Source organism: Lepeophtheirus salmonis, chromosome 4, assembly GCF_016086655.4.
Source record: "Lepeophtheirus salmonis chromosome 4, UVic_Lsal_1.4, whole genome shotgun sequence".
Taxonomy (NCBI): domain Eukaryota; kingdom Metazoa; phylum Arthropoda; class Copepoda; order Siphonostomatoida; family Caligidae; genus Lepeophtheirus; species Lepeophtheirus salmonis.
This window is the reverse complement of record NC_052134.2, coordinates 24383896-24405160: the sequence shown is the minus strand read 5'-3', so window position 1 is coordinate 24405160 and position 21265 is coordinate 24383896. Positions and strand designations below refer to the sequence as shown.

Genomic DNA, 21265 nt, shown 5'->3' with positions numbered 1-21265 from the left:
GATTAATATTTTATGTGCATTCCAGTAGTAGAATTATTTTTTATAGAAGTATTTTTATTATATTATTATTCAGTTTCAATAGAAAGTTTTTAAATTTAACTATCTTATAATCATCAATAATAATAGTAATAACACAAGCTATAATTAATAAATACATCCAAAAAAAATTCACAAATGCCTTTGTAACCTTGGCTTATATCTATGCTTTGTCTTACTTTTTAATTATTGATTAAAAACTCTAAAAATAAATCGGAAAAATATTTATCTTCTACTGAAAATCTAAAAGAAAAAAATATTATTAAAAGAATTGCTTAAGATTTTAACAAAAAATATAGAACTGAATAGTCAACAACCCACAAGTTGTTGAAAAATATATAAAAAAATTATATAAAACAATAAAGTAAGTTAATAAATTTTAAAGTTAAAGATTTACCCTGAATAAAGTGATACTTCAAGAAAAAGTATCTTATAACTAGTTGTGTAACATTTTTGATTGTACAATTTAGCCTCTTATTAGAATATGCAGTGTTTTTTGTAAGCATTCAATTGTGTAAAAGACAAAAATATATTCCTTCCAAAAAGGAATAAAACGTATGCGGTGGACACATGTAAAGATGTCGCATGTCTAAAATACATTTTAATAGGACATTATGGACAGATGATATGATAATATTATGTTAGTTGATCCAAATAAATATGTTCAAGGTTGGATAACTCATGGACATCATACACTAAAAATGTTATGAAGACTGCGAACTGCTTAGTGATTGATTATGATATCAAAATTTAATATAAATACTAAGGGGATTGGTTCCTTCAGAGTGGGACTGGCAGTAAAAAACACATAAAAATGTATTAACATGCATCCTTTTAGACAACTGCTTGGATATCACAAAAAAGTACAAAATACGAGTGAGTGTGATGGATAACAAATTCTCTAGATTTAATCCGAACTTAGAGTTTAAGTACTGTAATGAAACTTGTTTAAATTTTCCTGTAATTGTTCAGATAGAGTTCCTTTGATTAAGTAAAAATGAAAATTACTTTATATGACCTAAGAATTGTTTTTGAAGTCCATATGCATATGGCTGGGTGAGCGCAAGGAGAAACATATGATCTTATTGATTAAAGTTTATTTATAAAAGTCAATTGTTTAGAATATGACGTGTTTCAGCTATATAAATATATCAAATAATCACAGACCTTGATATGAGTGAGCATTTGTACATTAAACGGTCCTTCCATTAAAGGAGATTAGATCCACCGAGTAAGGCAAAAAGAGGCGAGCTATCTTGAACAAAACATGAACATAGGAGCAAAAGGCGTGTGGCTAGGATATCCAAATGGAAAAATATGGATGGGTTGTGCCGATCCGATCAATTGCAATCCAGGCGTAGGGGGAAAATTTTTAAGGGCATTTGACTAATAACATTAACTGTATTCAATATTGCTCAAAGTTTTTGCAGCAAACAATAGATTATTTATTAGATGGAGACAATATTAAAACAATTATTTGGCAAATAATGAATACAAAAGTAATGACAGGACACGCAACAACCGTTTTTTCTTTCCTAATCTCAAAACACTTAGTAATTGATACTTTTTGCTCAGCTTTACTGATATCAATAATGTATATTTTCTTTACTGGGAGGATTGAGTATTGAATCTTTACACATTGAGTACAAGAAAATAATTTCTACCAAGTGCACTATCCATTGAGCTACGTCTCTCAATTATGAAGCATATTTTTGATAAAAAAAACCACATAACATGGTTTTTTATTGTGATATGTCTCTATGGGATACAGTTTTCTAGGTAACTGAGTAAGTGATAAATCTATTAGATTTAGTAGATAGGCCACAATAAAAAAGAAATTAGGATTTAATCAAAAATTATATTAATCAGACATAATGTATATATATTTTTCATATTTTTTTTATTATACACTTTAATTTCCAAAAGCTGTTGAGTAAAAGTAAATTGACTTCCTCTTTGATAAATTTTTTACATGACAATACTTAAAAAGTTTTTTATACATCTACGAACATGCAAGTCATATATTAATTTATCATGGTTTATTCCCATAGTAACGACCAACGATATATAGCATGAATTCATTTAAGAACAACACAAAATAATAACTGAACAACTCGAAATATAAAGAAAAACAAACAAGTAAGCTTAAATTAAATAAGGTATACACAAATACTCGTATATGTACGAGTAGATCCATCATGTTTACACAAGATAAGAAGGTGTGAAATATACCTTGTACATATATACATACAATATGGCAAAGAAAAAAGGAATAGTAATAATGTGGAGAAAAAAAAGGCACAATTCTTATAAGCTGATTCCTCATAAGTAGTTTATAAGGACTAAGTGCAATTTATCGACACATTTATAAAAGATAATATGCATGTACTGACCCTTATACAGAGTGCGACAAGAGAAAATTTCTGCGTCCATTAAATTATTATTTTGAGTTAATTAAGGGTTCAGGTGACATCTCAAGCAATGTTCTGATACATGTGTTGTTTTTCCTGTGCATTTTTTGATTTGATCAAAATCGGGCAAAAAATGAGTGAACAGGAATTAAATGGCAAAGGGTTTCGGAAATTTCGATACAGATGTTGATCCAAAAAGAATTTCAGACATGGTTGGTGTGACCGTGAGGACAGTCCGGAACATAAGGGTGGCCAAGGAGAATAGAAAAGGAGTCATAAGGAAGGTAGGAAGTGAAGAAAGTAGTTTGAAGGGAGATGAAACATGTTTCAAGTACCTGGAGGCCAAGATCAAGAAAGATCCAACAGCATCAATGTGCCGCTAACCGGAAGAGTTCAACGTGAACGAAATCCCCATCAGGAAGGCAATCCATGATGATCTTGGTCTTAAGAGCTTTGTCAGGACTCCAAGACATTTCTTCACCAACAAGATGAAGGCCTTAAGGCTTGAGAAATGCAAAAAAAAAGTCCTTAATTACTTGAAGAACTCTCTGTCGATCTGAAGAGTCCTGGCCTCTGATGGGAAGAAAATGGATCCCTTCTTCTTCAAGCCCAATGAGAAAATCGGGGCTGAGACTTACTATAAGATCCGGTGGTGGAAAATTTTTCCCTGGTCGAAGGCTAACTATCCTGAGAATAACTATGTATGGACCCAAGACGGTGCTCCCTGCCATACGACCTAGAAGATACAGAGCATCTGCAAGGAGCACTTTGCTGACTTCTGGGACAAGACCTTCTGGCCCTCTTCCAGTTCTCATCTCAATCCCCTCGACTTCAGCTTGTGAAGCGTCTTAGGGAGGAAGGCTGGGAAGACATCACACATAAATGTCCAGGAGCTCAAGGCCAACATAAATTAACAATAGGCCAACATGTTTGCTGATTATATATTGACAACAAGTACAAGTTCCTACGCCGTGTGGAGGCTGTGATAAAGGACGGAGGCGACCATATTGAATAATTCTTGCCAAGATTGATTGCTGAAAGTGTTTTAACAACATTTTTCATTATTCTTTTCTAATAAAAAGTTATTTATTAAGGTTTTTTTTTAAAATTATTGATCGCTGAAAATTTGCCTGTCCCTTTCTGTATATATATATATATCTATACGTATACAGTGTCGCTCAGTATAACCCAGACTACATTTAACTGCATCCTGATCAATAAGGGAAGCAAGTATAGGTTTGAAATTTTATTTACAAGTTCTAATAAAACAAAGAAAAAAATTATTCAATATATCTATTATCTTAGCCAATCATTCGCTCGATAAGAGGCTTAAAACATTTGTAAGCCTTGGCCACGTCTACAGGGGAGACTTTCTCCCAGTACTTGATGATAGAAGCCTTGAAAGAGTCAATGCTGCCGTGTGCATTAGCAGAAACCTGCGACAGACAAACTCTCCCAGAAAGAAGTAATCTATGGGATTAATATCGGATAATTAGAGTACCTGGTGTAGGCTACTAAAATGACACATTCTCTTCTTGCAGGGCTTGTGAGAGGGAACCAAGTCTTGTTGAAAGAGGAACTCGACAATATTAGCCCCAGCGTTTGTCCAAGTTATCACATGGCCAGATAGGAGTTCACAGTACTTGTGGGTACTATCCTATCTTTTGGTTGTCGGTGCTCCCAATGACAGCAAGGATCATGAAGCTGCCAGGAAGCTTGGTTTTAAAGACATGGTGGACAAAATGTAGTTACATATGGTCAGGATTTACCTGAACGACCTTGTATATATATATATATATATGAAAATATACGACCAAAGGATGAACAAGAAATTGTATTCCTATCTTTTTGGAAACAGAGTTTAATTATATCATAACTTATCACTTAGTTTATTTATCAATTTTTCTGTTAGTGAGGTAACACGGTGTGAAGAAAATATTACAATCCGATGTATATTTATGTTTATCCATGAATTACTATACCATATGGATGATCACTACCTGCGCAACCTCAGAAGCTCGCCTTTTCAGTTAGTTATTCAAAGGATACTGTTTATTACTGTTGTGTTATAAGGACTTTTAATAATACCATTGATTACAAATGTGTGTCTCATAAAAAGTAATGTAATCAGATCTCGTACAGCAACAAGTCTTCGGGAGTCCGTATTTCTTCCTGAAATGAAGAGGCGGATAAGTATCTACATCATTGTTATCATATGGGATTCAAGATGTCAAATTTTACTCCAAGACAGCAAGTGTATTTCCTTAGCTTATAGTGGTGGAGGATGCCCCCCTCCTTAGGGAAGTACTTTAATGAGAGAAAAATGGAAAAAACCAAACTGATCCATCATTAATTTGGATGGGCCTTTTTGACCATAAAATTCATCAAGGAGGGATATAATAATCTATGTAGCGGGATACATTTCAGGATAATTAGTGCTCAATTTTTCCTAATTTATATAATACAACGTGAACATAATGATTATATCTATGATATTTTTATAAATGATCTAACACGTCGAGGTTTTTGAGGAAGTGTTATCAGCATAAGAGTACGGAGATATATATCATATTCTATTCATAAATATAGTTTTTCCCGGTGGGCCGACGGGATGGTTTCCTTCGCCACATAGGCCTGTCAATTACTCCTCCTGAATGCTGAAGGCTATCAAATTATGGTATTTGTGAGCTCCTTAATTTGAAGTATTTTATTAGATCATGATTACATTTCAAATTTAGTGTTTCTGTTATTTCATCTAAAATAATTGTATGCTCGAACTTCATATAGTTATTAAGAAACTTACTATGACTTTGCGTCATCAATATTTCAAGGAAGTTAGATATTAATTCAGAATCCAACTACTGTGAAATCTGGATACTTATAATAAACGATCGTAAGAAGAGTATATAGTCCAATTAAACGAAGCGTATTCTCATTTAAAAAAAGTTAATATTATATTAATTTAACTTCAAACCTACTATTTACATAGTTCCTAATTATTTGATTTTAAACTGCAAAATCTAACCAAATAATGAAATTTGTTTTTTAATATAGTGATGATTATTTTTGGAAATACAATTTTTAAAAGCTGAAATATATAGTTCAAATTTCTTGTTGCTTGTGTTCGATAGTTATTGTATAATATTGATTATATTAATTTCAATATGTTAATAAAATTTGATTTGACTTGCGTTGTTGTTGGTTATGAAAAAAAATTGAGCTTTATTTTCCAGCCAAATAACAAAAATTCCTTTGTGAACGTAATTCAAATCTAAGTTTCACTTCAATTCAGATAAAGATGAAAAATTATCATCGTCCTAATAATTTCATACTTTTCATCAAGATTATTCATTGTTTTCTTCCTTCGTGCTTCAGCAGAATAAAATTTTGACGTTCTTCTGGTGTTTTGCTTAATTGTGGAAGTATTATAAGGATTTAATGGTGGAACTATATTTTCCTTCAGCGGGCCATCTTTTATAGGTTTGTCCAATCATATAAATTCTTTACAAAAATCTTTGTCTCTGAAATAGAAAGAAGAAATAAATTAAATTTTACTATCAACTAATTTTTCATCTAAAAATATTATAAAAAATTGATGGGTGAGGTATCTAAAAAAAAAATAGTAAAATATAATTTGTAAATTATTTTCCAAAAGCAAATAAGTTGTTTCCTAGTTCAAAGTTAAATACAAATTCATTACAGTTATTATGTGTCTTGAATTTTAATGTTGTTATTTTAAGTAAATTTAGTTCTTATGAACAATTCGATTCTACATATACTTGTGTTTAATTATATTTATTACAAAATTAAGAGAAGTAACAGAATAGACTTAATAAACGTATAATTTTGAGATATGATAGGTTTCCGTTTTTCTAAAAGCTCTTCCATTTTTGCTACAAAATCGATGAAAAGAAGCTTCTTTATGCTCTTTAACATCTTTTCCAATTTTACGAAATGGAACTACGCATGTAGATGGCATCTATATTTTTTAATAAAAAAATACTGTAATAAGATAAAGTATATGGTAAAGTGAATTTAGAAGATTTATACGGATACTTAAGGTCAGTTATATTTATGTTGTTTAAAAATATTTGCATAATTTTTTTAAATCCTAAATATTCTTATGTAAGACTTGCAGACTTAAAAATTCAAATACTAATATTTATTTCATTATTCAATGTATTTATGAAGGACTACTAATGAATTAACATATTTGCCTTCGATATAATCGATAGAATTAAGAAAGTGAGCTTCTGAGATTTCGTTGACTTTTCAAAATTTCATTCATCCATAATAATCCATAGTAATTCATAGTTTAACACTCCTAGCCCTTCTTTTCTTTTATTGTTTTTATATATTTTTTTGGGGCCTCTTAAATACTTTTCACATGTATTCAAAAGATTGTGCTCTGTGTTTTGATCTTTTTGTTACATTTTTAGCCAGAGGTTTTAGGATGGAATTTTAACTTGATTTGGTGCTATAATCTCTAATTTGGAAAGTTATTTTTTGTTTGATATATTCCCTCCTCCCTTTATTTTCGTATCTTTAAATATTGATTTTGTTCTTGTTTTGTCGTGGTCTTACAGCAATATTGAATTATGGAGCCTAGTGAATTTCTTTGTTGAAATTGACGAAGAATAAATTTCAAATTTATTCTTCGTCAAATTGCAATGGTTCTCTTGCATCCCATTTATACTAATGAAATGAGTTTGAAAGTAGCTAAAGCGATATCTAGTACAATTAGTTTTTATTTATTTACTATAACATCCATTAATATAAATTTTATAATTACAATTTATATTTGCCCCCTTCCTCCGAAGTAAGAAAAACTTAGGAGAGAATAAAAAAAAATGAAGGAAGAGTTGATGAGCGAGCACTCCTCCCTCCCTTTTAAAAAGATCCAGTTGATCGTAGATGGACTATGTAAACATAAGAATAAAAAAAAACATTATATCAAAACCAACAATTAGTGTAGAAAAACCTATATACAAAAAATGCTAATATAATATATATTTTCCCCATCATTCCTTTATGCTTTCTTATACACATTCGTCCATCCATTCTCCCGATCCAAGCCGGGCTCCCCTATCTGTGAAGTATCAGAGAATACAGATTATTGCTTCATATATTTCTCGAAACCGCAACTGTGGCCAATATTTTCTTGTCGACTTGAATAATTTCGGTTGGCCCCATGAAAGCCCTTTCATTATATTTGACACCTTTTTGTTGAGTGAGTCTCATCTTTATTCGTAACGCCCAAAAATTTTGCTCAGACGTAGACGTCTGAACCAGGAAAAATTGAGTGATTTTCAGAGTGCCTCAGTTGGGTAACTCCCATTCCCCAGTTACTAATGTGGGAGTTCATTTTCTTCTGAGATATGTGGGGTTTTATTGTGCCCTAGATGAAATGTTGTTCTATTTTCTTTATTTCTTCACAGATTTTTCTCGAGTATAGCATGTATCGCGGCAAGTGGACTACCTTTCGGATGATCTTGATCCTTCACGCTTTGGTCTTGTCTAGCCTATTGTGAAGGTTTTTTTAAGAAATGTGATGAAGACTTTTATAATCTATTGATAAGTTCAACTTCGTTTGTCTGTTCACATGTTTTTGAGCTTGAAGCAACGAACAGCCCGAGGAGCTTGTCCTTTCTACGATTTCGAAATCAGAGAATAATATCTTAATGTATAATTCGATAAATGAGATTACTTTTGTTTTCTCTTTATTCATTACAAGACCCCATCGGTACATTTAATTGATTAATTAGGTAACTGTGAAAGATATTGTGTTGTGAGAGGCTCTGCTCACCATTTGTTAAGAATGGAGGCACAAATGGCTGCAATAATAAAGAAAAACACAAGCTGTTTTTGTTATTATTTGTTGGATGACAACCGCTTTCATTTCATCACAGTGACCTCTTTCCAGAGTTTTTCCAATGTCTATGGCGTCAGGGGACTTTTCATAAATTCATTTATATGGATTAATTCGATTTTTTTAATGTAAAAAGAAGAAATATTTCTGCAAAAGAGAACAGTCGGTCTTTCTAATTTGATACAAAATTAAAACTTTAAATTCAATTTAAAAATAGCGAAAGATTAAAATCAGATTTTTTAATAAAAAAATCTAAAATATTTCACTACAATCAAAATGTTACCTTAATTTAACTCATTTCAAAATAATTATTATCTCCCCCCTAAAAACTACACTCATTGGGGCAAAAGTCATTTTTTTAGAAAATCAAAATAGGGACACCCTAGTTGTATGATAATAGTACATTCTCAAAAAGTTAGCTGGCCATGGTTGCCTCTGTTGTACTGCATGTGGTGAATTCTATAAAAATAGCTACAACACATTGGTCCATAAGTCACGGGTCTAACTACCAGATGGCGCCCCTTACAAAATAAATAAATATTTTAAAAAGTACAAACATTCAAAAGGTTTCTGTCAAATTTCACGACGTTTGGTTTATTATTTATCGAGTTACAGTGATTTATGTGATGCTACTTTTGTGATTCTTAAAAATTATGTATTCAAAGCAATTTTGTGTGTGATGTATCATTGTTTTTTTATACGAAAAAACACCGTCCAAGTTCAAGCTTATTTTTAAAAATGTTATCCAGACTCAATCCCATCGAAAAAAACCATCAAACGTGGTCTTCCTATTTCAAACTTGGTCGTACGGACACCGATGATGCTGAAAGCTCTAGTCTTCCAAATGAAGTGGTTATTCTGGAAAACATTGAAAAAAAACCTGAAAATCATCATGGGCAATCGCAAAGTGAAGTTACAAGAGATAGCTGACACTCTGAACTTATCTAAAAGTAGTGTTTACACAATTATAAACGAACATTTGATCATGAAAAAGCTGTTTTCCAAATGGGTGCCACGTTTTCTCACACTAGAGGAAAAGCAACAACGAGAAGATGATTGAAAGAGCTGTTTGGAGATGTTCCTGCAAAAGTGTTTTTGCGTCGGTACATCACAATGGATGAAACACTTCACTCCATAATCAAAACGGCAGTCTGCTGAGTGGTGTGTAGACGAAGAAAGCCGTCCAAAGACTCACACATCGGCTGGGAAGGCGGCCACTGTAATTTGGGATTCAGATGGAATTTTATTCATTAACTACTTGGAAGATGGAAAAAAAATTAACATCGACTATTACATCGGTTTGTTGGATCGTTTGAAGTCCGAAATTACCCAGAAAATACATTATTTGAAGAAGAAATAGGTCCTCCTTCACGCAAACAATGCACCGTGTCAACAGTCAATAAAAACAGTCGCTAACTTGTTGGAATTGGGTTTTGCAATTCTACAACACCCACAGTATTATCCAGATATGGCCCCCAGCGACTACTGGCTCTTCGCAGAACTCAAAAAGATGCTCCGTTTAAAGAGATGTGGCTCAGATGAGGAAGTGATTGTTGAAATTGAAGCATATTTTGAAGGTATCGATAAATCGTTCTGCACCCTTGGTATCAAAAAGCAAGAGAAACGTTGGAATGATTGTATCGTTCTAAAAAGAGATTATATTGATGAATAAAAATGAATTGATACTTTGACACTGTAAGACACAAGATAATTTTAAGGAAAGTCAACAAATATCTCGGTAATGATATCTACAATATGGTCAGAGGGCTTATTTCCAATTCTAAATCTTATTTATATATTGACGGTGTATACTCTAAGGCGGTTAGTTGCAGAAGAGGAGCACGTCAGAGTGATCCAATATCACCCTATTAATTTAATCTAGCACTCATCCCTCTAATGGACAAAATAAATCCGTTTGATTTTCTTGGACTAAGACTTGGAGATAAAAAAATCTCATGTAAATTTTATGCTGACGACAACTACATTTTTATAAAGGCACCAAATGAGAGGAAGAACTGAAGAAAAAAGTGAGGTTTTGCATAAGAATGTACGATTGCTTCAAAAAGAAGTCTGGTTTGGGAATTAATAAAGAAAAAATAATAATCCTAAGTATGGCACACAAGGATATAACTTAAAAATCTATAACCGGGTGTAATATTGTTAACTCAACTAAACAATTGGGAATAATATGGAAAAAGTTGTGTACCGACACAGTGTAAATGATGGATAAAATGAAGAAAATTGAGGAAGGTGCAAAATTAGTTAAAAAACCGAGCTTGAGTTTCATAAAAAGAGTATGCGGGTGGAACTTTTATGCAAATTTAAGACATATAGATTATTTGTTTGGAGATTGGAAGGGGATGTCTAATATTGATAAGAGTTTGCAAAATATAAGAAGAATAGTATTTCGAAAATACAATATAGAAAAAATTGGAAGTGCCCAAAAGAATGGAAGGATTTGGATTGAACTCTATTGAAACAATCATTTCCAAGATCTTTGGGAAAATGTTTTTAAAATTTTAAACAAAAATGTTCCATCGATTATGGACATTAGGAAGGGTTGGGAATTTGGGCTTTTACTTTTTGGGTCAAAGAATATTATACATATTGACGAAATAAAAGGTAAACATTAGGTATTTTGGACGAAACTAGTATTTAGGAGGGGATACTGTAGATGACAGCTATCCTGTTTACGTCAGAATGGAAGGACTCTTCAGTCACAGAAGGGGAAGAAAGAAGGTGGGATCTGCAGAAAGGGCAGCTATAGAAAAGAAGACAATCATCAGAAACATATTAAGAGATTGGCATGTGTTGGATGGATTAGCTGGAGAAGGATTGTTAAAATTTATATGCTACCGGATCACTAATATGTTAATTGCACTTGGACATCCAATTAATAAAAGAGTGGTGCCTTCTTTTAATCTAGAGTTCCCCCCGGCAATTAAAAGAGAGAGAGAGAGAGATTAGGTTTTAAATCGAGATTTTACAGAAATAATATAGAACAATGTCCGCTATTTAAAATCCATTGTTGGAGACTGGAGCAGGATGAAGGAGAAAAAGGTTCAAGTCAATTTTTTCCTTACAAAAGACCATAAAGAATATCGCATGTAGAAATTCGCAAACCCATATAAATAGCAGAACACTAGCTTGCGATAAGTTTACTGGGAAATCCCTATTAGACCAGCTTTGTACCTTTGAATGTGGAGAAATTGACACCCAATTGCATATATTTACTTCATGTCACAAGAAAAAAATATTTAGGCAGTTTGCGTCTAAAATTTTATTAAAATTAGGCCTGGAGGAGAAAGCGTGGATTTCCTGTTTGGTCCAATGGAAAAGGGTAACAGATAAGGTTTGGGGAGGAGACTTTTGTGTTTGATAAATAGTTTTTGTTGATTTGCAAGAAAGAAAAATTTATGAGAAGTATGGATGGCTTAAAATATCATTTAACTATACATTTAATGGTAGTAGGGAATCAGGACGTCGGCTGTGGAAACTTTTGGGAAATCAACTTTTAGAGAACACCTATAGACACCATTAAGATTGGTGATAGGGAACCAATTGTATTTTTTAATCATCCTAATCAAGGAAGTGTTAACACCTCAATTTATGTCAGTGCTACTTATATTTGTGTTTTTGTTTTGATAATTGTTTTGTTTTATCTCTTTGTTAAATTTTACATTGAAGCTTGACATTGGATTAAATATATATATATATATAAATATTTTACCATTAGGAAAATTGTTCAACATTTAAAATAATTTGAAAAAGCTTGTGCATGTCCATCCAACACATGCCAATCTCTTAATATGTTGCTGATGATTGTATCCTTTTCTATAGCTGCCCTTTCTGCAGATCCCACCTTCTTTCTTCCCATTCTGTGACTGAAGAGTCCTTCCATCCTGACGTAAATATGATAGCTGTCATCTACAGTATTTACTTATAGAGTAAAAAAACTAAATTTTTTGAATATAAATGCTTAGCTAAATGTAATTTGCAATACATTGCAAATACTATGTGCTCCAAATTATTTTTTTCTTTGTTGGTTTTTAACTTTTTTTTTCCTTATTCTTATTTAAGTATCGAATTACATGTCTTTAAATATGTCTGTAAATAAGTTCTATAATTTCATAAGAAAGATCATAGATATTTTTACACTGGCTGGTCAAATAAAAAAAGTATTTCATTAAGATAAGTATTGAGTCTATAATTGAGATAATCGGCATCGGAATTAAATTACAAGTGGGGGGGGCAAACTATATAATAGTGATATCATCCGGGGATTAAATTTTGGGTAGGGTACGGCCGTGGAGAAGGAGAGTGTCGGACTTTTTGTCAAATTTATTTTTCTTATTTTATAAATGCCAAATTTGGCAAATAATTTTATTTGAATATAAGATAAAAAACTTTTATTTTAATTCTTAAGTTAACATTTATTTATACTAAACTAAATAATATTAAAAAAATGGCATTGAACTTTTTTTAGACAAGTCATGTTTTAAAAAAATTATGTTCCTATGATATCTTTACAATTCAGAGAGATATTCGGCAGTGAAAGAAACATATGGATGGAATCAAAGTGTGTAATACCCATTATAATAATTAAAATACTGATAACTTTTACATGTAAATTTTTCTACCAAATGGGTTCTAAAATAGGTTTTTTTGCCAAATTATGTACTGAAATTGAATTTAAGCAATCCAAAATATGTCTTAAAGGATTTTATTTCTAAAAATACTAAAAAAAAGTTTTTAAATTGTGTATCCACCCATTATAGAAGCTAAGATATAAATAATACTATATTGTGCTATGAGCTCAAAGTCATTTTTTTTTGTGATAACAGGTCTGGATAGGCTATTTGAAGACCTAAATAAAACACCTTGAATTGAAATCTATAAATATATCAAACGAATCTTCATTCACTCCTAATAATATATGTAGTTAAAGAGAACTAAGGTGGTTGATTAATAATGCCAAGCGCCTATGTTGTGTCTGGTTGAGTTTTTTTTTTTTTTTCAACCGATGAAAAAGGTTATACCTCATACTTCACCCCATCGGCATCTAACCAATCGAAGACTAAAGTGGATCGATACCATTAAAATTTTTTGGACAACTAGTATTATGATGAGGGTTCCAAATTTTTTACTTGTACGTTCCCTTCATTTTTTGACCTGATGATTTCAATTATGAGTTAATATATTCGAATCCTATTGGAAAGAAAAAGAAAATCAAAGATGGGAAGGTAAAAATTATCCACATAATCGAAGTATTAATGATAGAAGATAAAGTATTAGAATTTTTTTAAATTTTATTTATCTAATAAAGGATGATCAAGGATATTTGCCAAACAATAGTATAGATGTCATTTTAAAATTATATGCTATTAAGCAAAAAATTGAGTGTATAAAAGATTTAGTAGACGTTGTCGAGAAAGCATATAGTAAATTTAGTTTTATATCTTGAAAGAAGTGTGGGTGTATACTAATACAATAGTATGATTGAAAAAGATTTTTGGACAATTATTTCTACCCTCCAAAATGACTGTATCTAACTTTTATATGTTTAGATACTTTACTTTAAATTGTAAACGTACAGAATCGGTCTCTTGGGATACAAGCTCTTCTCAAAAAACTATTCAACCTGGAATTTTGTCCTCTTATTTGCCATATCGATTTCTGAATAATATATTTGACCAGAAAAATGATCAAAGGGAAATAGAATATCCTTGAAGAGTACTTACAAAAAAAAAAAGAATGACTCCTCTGTTGATATCAGAAAAAATATCATCGAAACAACTTTTACATGCTATTTTTTATAGTTTAATTAATAATTATAATTGTTATTCTTCTAATATATAGTATATACAAATAACACACACACAAAAAAAAAAAAAGAATCTAAGTCTTTCCTTACCTCCCACAAATTTGAAAATCTATTCTTAATGAGAAAAAAAGCTTTTGAGAAAGGAGGAAGAAGACTTTAAATTATTTACTTAATTTTTTTATTTCTCATTATGTATATTGTATAATATTGTTATATTTCATACTTATTTTGTTTATTATTAAGTTATTATATTTATTACTATCAATTTATAATTTTATTTATTAAAAGATAATGAAAGAAGTAAAATTGTATCTTATATTGTTATCCTTGTTATTTGAGGTCTTTTTGAATATTTACTAATAGAAAAACTTTGATTTGTAAAATAAAAATAGCCTATGGTATGGATATGTGTGATACGGAACCACAATCTGAAAAAATGGTACGGACACGGAACCAGTTAGTCTAATATTACGGAGCTACAGATACGGAACTAGAATTTTTTGGTACGCTACTTGGCTCTACAAACACCGCTTTGTCTACATCCTTTGATCTGGATGGATGTTTTTCACATTAAAAAGAAAATTATTGATTAAAATCACGGAAAGTATAAAAGAACTGGTGATCTTCATATAATGGATGTACAATTTGCCCAATAAATATCTGAAAAAGGAGATTAAAAAATCTGAATTTTGCATACAAGCAAAAACTATTTCTAACTTTTTCACAAGTGACTTGATTTGATGAAAAATATTCTTGAAAGGAAAAAATATACATTGAATATTCAATTAAAAGAACTAGCTTCAACATAATTTGATTATAAATTTTAAAAAAAAACAGTAAACTTTATAATATAATTGTTATGTAACATATATCATTTTTTTGTGAGAAGATGGATCAATCCGATAGTGTGAATTTGACTATTAATTAGGAACATCCCATACCACTCATTAATCTCATAATAAATTAGTTTAATATTTTTATTAGCAAACATAAGAATTATATTAATTGACAATTAAAATAATGAAAAAGAGAATAAATGTGAATTACGTTAGACATTTGCTGCCTATATTTGCATATAAGTCCAATGCCAATACAATCAGCATTTCAAACCACAATGCACTATTTAAATTATATCATATTTGTATACCTTAATTTTGTTTAATTAGTATCAAGGCGATGTCTCGTAAAATATAATCAAAATTAAGTTATTAATATACTTGAGAGGATAGAATGAACGCACCCAAATCATTCAGACTCATCCCATTTGACTCCTTTACTAACGGTTATAATAAAATGATATTAATTATGTTTATATATTTTATTACAATTATTAAAACTTTTAATGGAGCAACTTTTCTAACATTAATAAGAATATTGTTAGTATTATATATAATTCGAAAGGATGAGAGGGAAAATAGGTATCAACCGTCTAATAAATTGAGTGATGTAAATCCAGAGGCTGAAACATTTTTCTCCTTTTTAGCTTTTTCATTCTAGCTACATATGTATAATAACAGTTTATTAAACAATTAACTGAAAAGTATATGTATATTTAATGGTTTTATGTTGATCAAACGAAATAAAAATAATGGTCGATCAATTTTTTTTTACTGTATATAAAATATATGTACATATACATACAATTCCTACTTAATTTGATATAGAATTATGAATAAAATAAATACTAAATGCTGACAAAAATAACATCAAACAAAAACCTCTCTCAATATATTTAAAAGAATAAAATATTATATGTGTATACATCAACAATTTATACATCAAAGAGTTCCTTTAATTCGATTATTTGCTTTAATTTATGCAAGATGACTTTCTTACACGATTTTATGCTTACTTGTAGATGTATGCATAAATATGGAGATAAGATAGTCTGTATCCCTTCTAGTATGAGTTATGAAATCGTGAACATATTTAATATTTTTTTGATGAATGCAAGAAAATAGAATACGCTTGTTTTTCCCAAAAATAAATCATGGACCGTTTTATATTCATTGCTTATTGCTCTATAATTTCTATTAGAGAAATATCTCAATTATTTTACTTTAAAACCTGATATTTAAGGTTTATTATTATTAAAATATTCTGGTGAATAAAATTTAAGCTATGGTAATTGGTAATCCCACATTTAAAAGGATGCTGCTTCTTTAAGTGCGACGAATGAAAAAGCTTAGAAATAATAAGAAGAGAAACAATACAATCTCCACTGAAATGCAAATCCATTGTACAATTTTTTTAATTAGTGTCTTTTCATTATGTTGTTAATTAATTGAATACCAGAGGGAACCCCAGGACTCGAGTCTATATTTTAAATACTCGACTTGATCTCACAATCAAAGACTCGATACTTGACTTGGACTCGATATCTAAGACTAGCGACTTGAAGGCTAGTTTGATACTGAGCTCACGAAAAGGTTAAACTCTATGGACCCTATATTATAATTATGAACATGAATTGTTCTCAAGAGAAATATGATCAAGATATGCAAGGGGTTGGACTAACATTATAAGGACTATTTTCCACTTCTGTTGAATACTATTCAGCTTTTGGTAAGTACATAAGGAATTTCTACTAGAGTATCATAAGTTTTCAAGTCGCCTAAAAATTATTTGGACTCATGATATTTACATACTACTGTATCTTCCAGGATCCTATAATTTTGACTTAAAATAATATTCTGTAATACAAGAAGCAAACATCTAATGGAATCTGCATTTATCCTCTCTTCCAGGATTATGAGATAATAATATTCTCTGTTTATCTCTTATAAATACTGTTATAATAACGGAATTCCCATAAATCAAAGTACTTTGGCTCAAAATTTGAAAGAAACTATTCCTTTACAAAAATTATAGTTTTCCTTAACATTTCTTACCAATGAATAATGGATAGTTAATCTGGTTTAATATCATATTTAAAAAAATACAAATTTACTGACTTACCACATCCAGACTGTTAATAAAACTTGTATAATGTAATTGCATTATATATTAATTCAAAGGGAGGATTGCATTACTGAAGGATTGGGAATATTAGAAGTAGATATACACTATTACATTCCCTATTAAATTGATTTAGCTTTTTGCTTGAAATAAATATTTATTTTATTATCAATTAGTTATAAGTGTTTTGGATCTATTTTCACAGTAAATAGTAGTAACGTTTGGTTTCGAATTACAAAATTAAATATTATTTAATTGAATGAAGAAATAAGAATTGTTAGTTCATATTTCCCCGACTTTTTACGCATAAAACTAAATTGATTTAGCTAAAATACATAATACAATTATATATTGCCATCTCAATATAGATAATATATTAAAATTAAAACAAAATTACCCATAAATTTAATAATTAATAAAAATCAATATTTGGTTTATTAACAACTATAATTAATTACATTACATAAATATAAACAAATACTTTTACACTGGGTACTTATCCATAACGAATTATTGTGAATGCAGTAAGTAGGCAACAAAAATCCTCTAAGAATAAGATTCTTCTAATTCCTTATAAAGATAATGTATTTTGTACAAATAATTTTTTTTAATGTTTTTTTTTTTTATCCAATGTATGCGATATCCACATTTTTTTATGCCTTTTTGAAATATATACTGTGCAAATTACATCCATCACATGAATATAACTTTTTTTTTTAATTTTCTAGATTTGAAAATATCTTCTTCTGATTCATCTGGAAATTTTTGAACTGGATTGAAAGATGTTGATTAATCTGTTTTTGTGCTAACAAGGTTACATATTGTGCTCTATGTATCTATATGAAAACAAATAGATTCAAATTTAAAAAATGAAGCGTTGGAAAATGATAAGTTATACTTTAAAAAAAAATTACTTAAAAATGATGAGAAAACAAAAAAAAAAAAAACAATTGTTAAAAACAGTTTTGTAACAAATAATTTTTATGTAAAGATGAAATTGAGTAAACATGTTCGGTTAAATTAATACATGGTCTAAAAGAAGAAGTTAATAGAGGAACGAAATTATTATGGTAAGAAGTAGATGGAAAACAAAATTGATATCTTGAGAAAAAGGAATGTTAACTAATTCTTTATCAGAAAAGTTCCATTTGTTTTTTATAGACTTTAAGAAAAGTTTTTTTTTTTTCCATTACAATAAACCAAAGGAGCGACATACTTAATTTGATATTCCATTTTTTCTTCAGGAATAAATAATGGCTAATCATGGTACGGAACTTCAGGTTTTTAATAAATTTATAAGAATAGCTTGTATACTATCGGACTATTTATTAACAGGTACCACTCCAGGAAAAACAAATGTGAAGGTAAATGTATTTTTATTATTTTATATTCCTTATAAAAGGCGGAATTAATAGTATAAAAATGTCTTTCATTCTCAATAGAAAAAAGTTTTACTTTATTATGATAAATAAAATGAGTTTCTCCCAATTGTATTGAAGTTTAAAGAATTGATTTAGCCTGAAAAAAAAAAGTTAATGGCTCATAGTGTAACAAATTCTTGAGTATTTTTGGTGCATTCAACCCTCAAATTATAATCTCTACGTTCAGTTTTTACTAAGTACAAATGTTCCCTATTACTTTAGTTGGTATTCAATGTTTAATCAACCAAAGCGTTAGTTTGAAGGGATTCTCTGCACAACCAGGTCAATTCTTGAGAATGATCATACCAAATATGACAAACATCGCTTCGCCTTCCCATTATACCCAACTCTGGACACACAGATTTCCACTCACAAATTAAAGTTTCTCTACTTCAATATTTATCGTATCCTTGATCTAAACATGTGTATTTATTAAATATAAAGGCATGGCTTTGAGATCATAATAAGATACAACTCTTCCCGGTACAAAAGTACCATTATCCTTAATTAGGTTCTCCAGATAATGTTTCATACCTTCTCTCCTTTCATTTATGTTTCGAATGAACGGGCTATTAGGTGAATTTCTTGCCAATTTATGATGTTAATGGTTTAACCCATTCTTTAAATAATGAGTGTATGTATAGTATCTCAACTGTAGATTTCCCCATAACCAAAAGGAAAGAAAGTTGTCAGACAAACTCTACGTCCACTAATTTCAAATGTTATCTTCCTTAGCCAGGGCAGCAAAATGTCTTAACACACAGGCTTCATGACTCAATTGAGATATAGACGATAGTTATAAGTATTGATCTCGTCGATAAGAAACGTCTTTGTGGCTAAATGAATTAAAACAAGGAGTTTTATTTCCAAAAGTTTTCAAAGGTCCTAGAAAAGAAAAACAAGCGTTTTCGAGTAACCTTTTAAATCCTTAATCTCCTTCCACATCCACATTGCGAAATGTTACATTTCTATGTTTTGAAGGTCGGATCTCAAAGATACTGCTAACAGATGAATAAAAAATTGGGAAACTCATGATAGTATTAATATAACTAATGAATAGAATTGAACAATATTATAAAGTAAGAGTTTCATTTCATAAAACCCGGTTAAGAACCTAACCCTACCAACATCGAATATGTATTCTTTCTTATAATACAATGTCATCATTGATAGGATATATCGACATCACTGATGTATTAACCTTTATAAAATACCCATTTAAATTAGACTAGAGATTCTAAGTAATAATAACATGTCCTGTTTCTTCTGAAATTATTTTAGAAAATGATGTAAAATTTATTGTTACAAGAATATCCTTTTCTTTCTTTTAAAACAGAAATAGCGAGAAAAATAAAAATCCACTTTTCTGCTTCTATTTGTTTTGCATTTTCATTCCTTGTTATCATCGCACAAATAAAAAATATTTTGTATGTCATATATAGATTGTAGAATAACAAAATTTTAAACATCAGTTAATGAAGCAATATTAAATATAAAAACACCAAAAGTTACTTTTTTATACAGTTTAACGTGTATTAAGCAGTCCCGCAAGGGAAAATGAAAAATTGTCTACTAAGTGCAAATGGCTTCTTAAACCTTTCTAAACAGCTGTAAATTTTAAAATAGTGGATAAACTAACACAATATTGGATAAAATTTACGTCTGTGAAGTAATGACATAACAATCAGATAGAATGTGATAAAATCTTCCAAAAATGTGCATTTATGTGCATGTATACATGTTTAACTTATTAACTTATTAAGTATATAGCCGGCTACACCTTTTTTTTGTACTCAATAGGGCATGTATGTATTCAAAAGTGACTGTTAAAAACAAGTTTATCTAGAAAAAAAACTGAAAATGCGAGAAAAGTGAAGGGGACATTTTAAACCAAGTTTTCTATTTTGTAAAAATTCTAAATTTGAAAACTGGATATAGCTGCTTTCGGTGTTGTCATGGTTAAATCAGGTGAATGTTAACCCTAAAAATTTGAAAAATAATTTGCAAGAGATCAGCTACAGTCAGCTGTGACGAGGGAGAAGGAAATAAACAAGATTTTTTTCTTATAAATATCGAAATCGTATTAAGCCAAATAGGATTAGGGCGATGCAGTTGCCCCAAAATTAGAAATCCTTGTCAGAATCAGCGGAACCTAATTTTGGTACTGTAACTAGGTAAGTAGAACAAAAATCAAAAGTTTTAGCAAATTTGGTCAACGTTTACCTCTAGCACAATTGCAATTTCTAAACACGTATGCAGTAATACTTTTTTTCGTCCATTATTTCAAAAATATGTTTTACAATAAAATATTTCTATGAACAAAAAATGAATATGATATTTTATAAAAAAAAATTATAACTCTAACTTCCGTGATTGTAGAGAACAGTAAGTGATTGCACCTAGACCGTTTATTAATGAACTTAGTAGTTAAATATTTACTACTGCTTGCAAAACATACATAAAAATAAAATTGTACAAATATAAGGCAACGAACACGACCACACAACGGTGTATTTGTGCTACTACAGCAGATTCTAAAACCTAGTTTACATTAAAATTTTGTTGAATAATATTTTTTATTTTTTTACATTTCAAAAATTTTAAAATACGAATGTCTTCGTTTTCTTTATTCATTGCTTGATGTCTCTCGTAAGATATAGAGGGACATATATTGATGAGATGGTCTGTACTTAGCAATTCTTCTATACACACATTATATGTACGTTGAGCTTTTGTCCTTCCATTT

General features: G+C 30.0%; 1 long non-coding RNA gene across 1 annotated transcript; it reads right to left on the bottom strand.

Moving 5' to 3' along the window:
• Positions 1-4870: 4870 nt before the first annotated feature.
• LOC139905059 (uncharacterized) lies at positions 4871-17217 on the bottom strand. Its single transcript, XR_011779529.1, has 3 exons — positions 17099-17217; positions 13356-13524; positions 4871-5968 (listed from the first exon to the last, which is right to left on the bottom strand). It is a non-coding gene; the product is annotated as an uncharacterized lncRNA (long non-coding RNA).
• Between the last annotated feature and the right edge of the window lie 4048 nt (positions 17218-21265).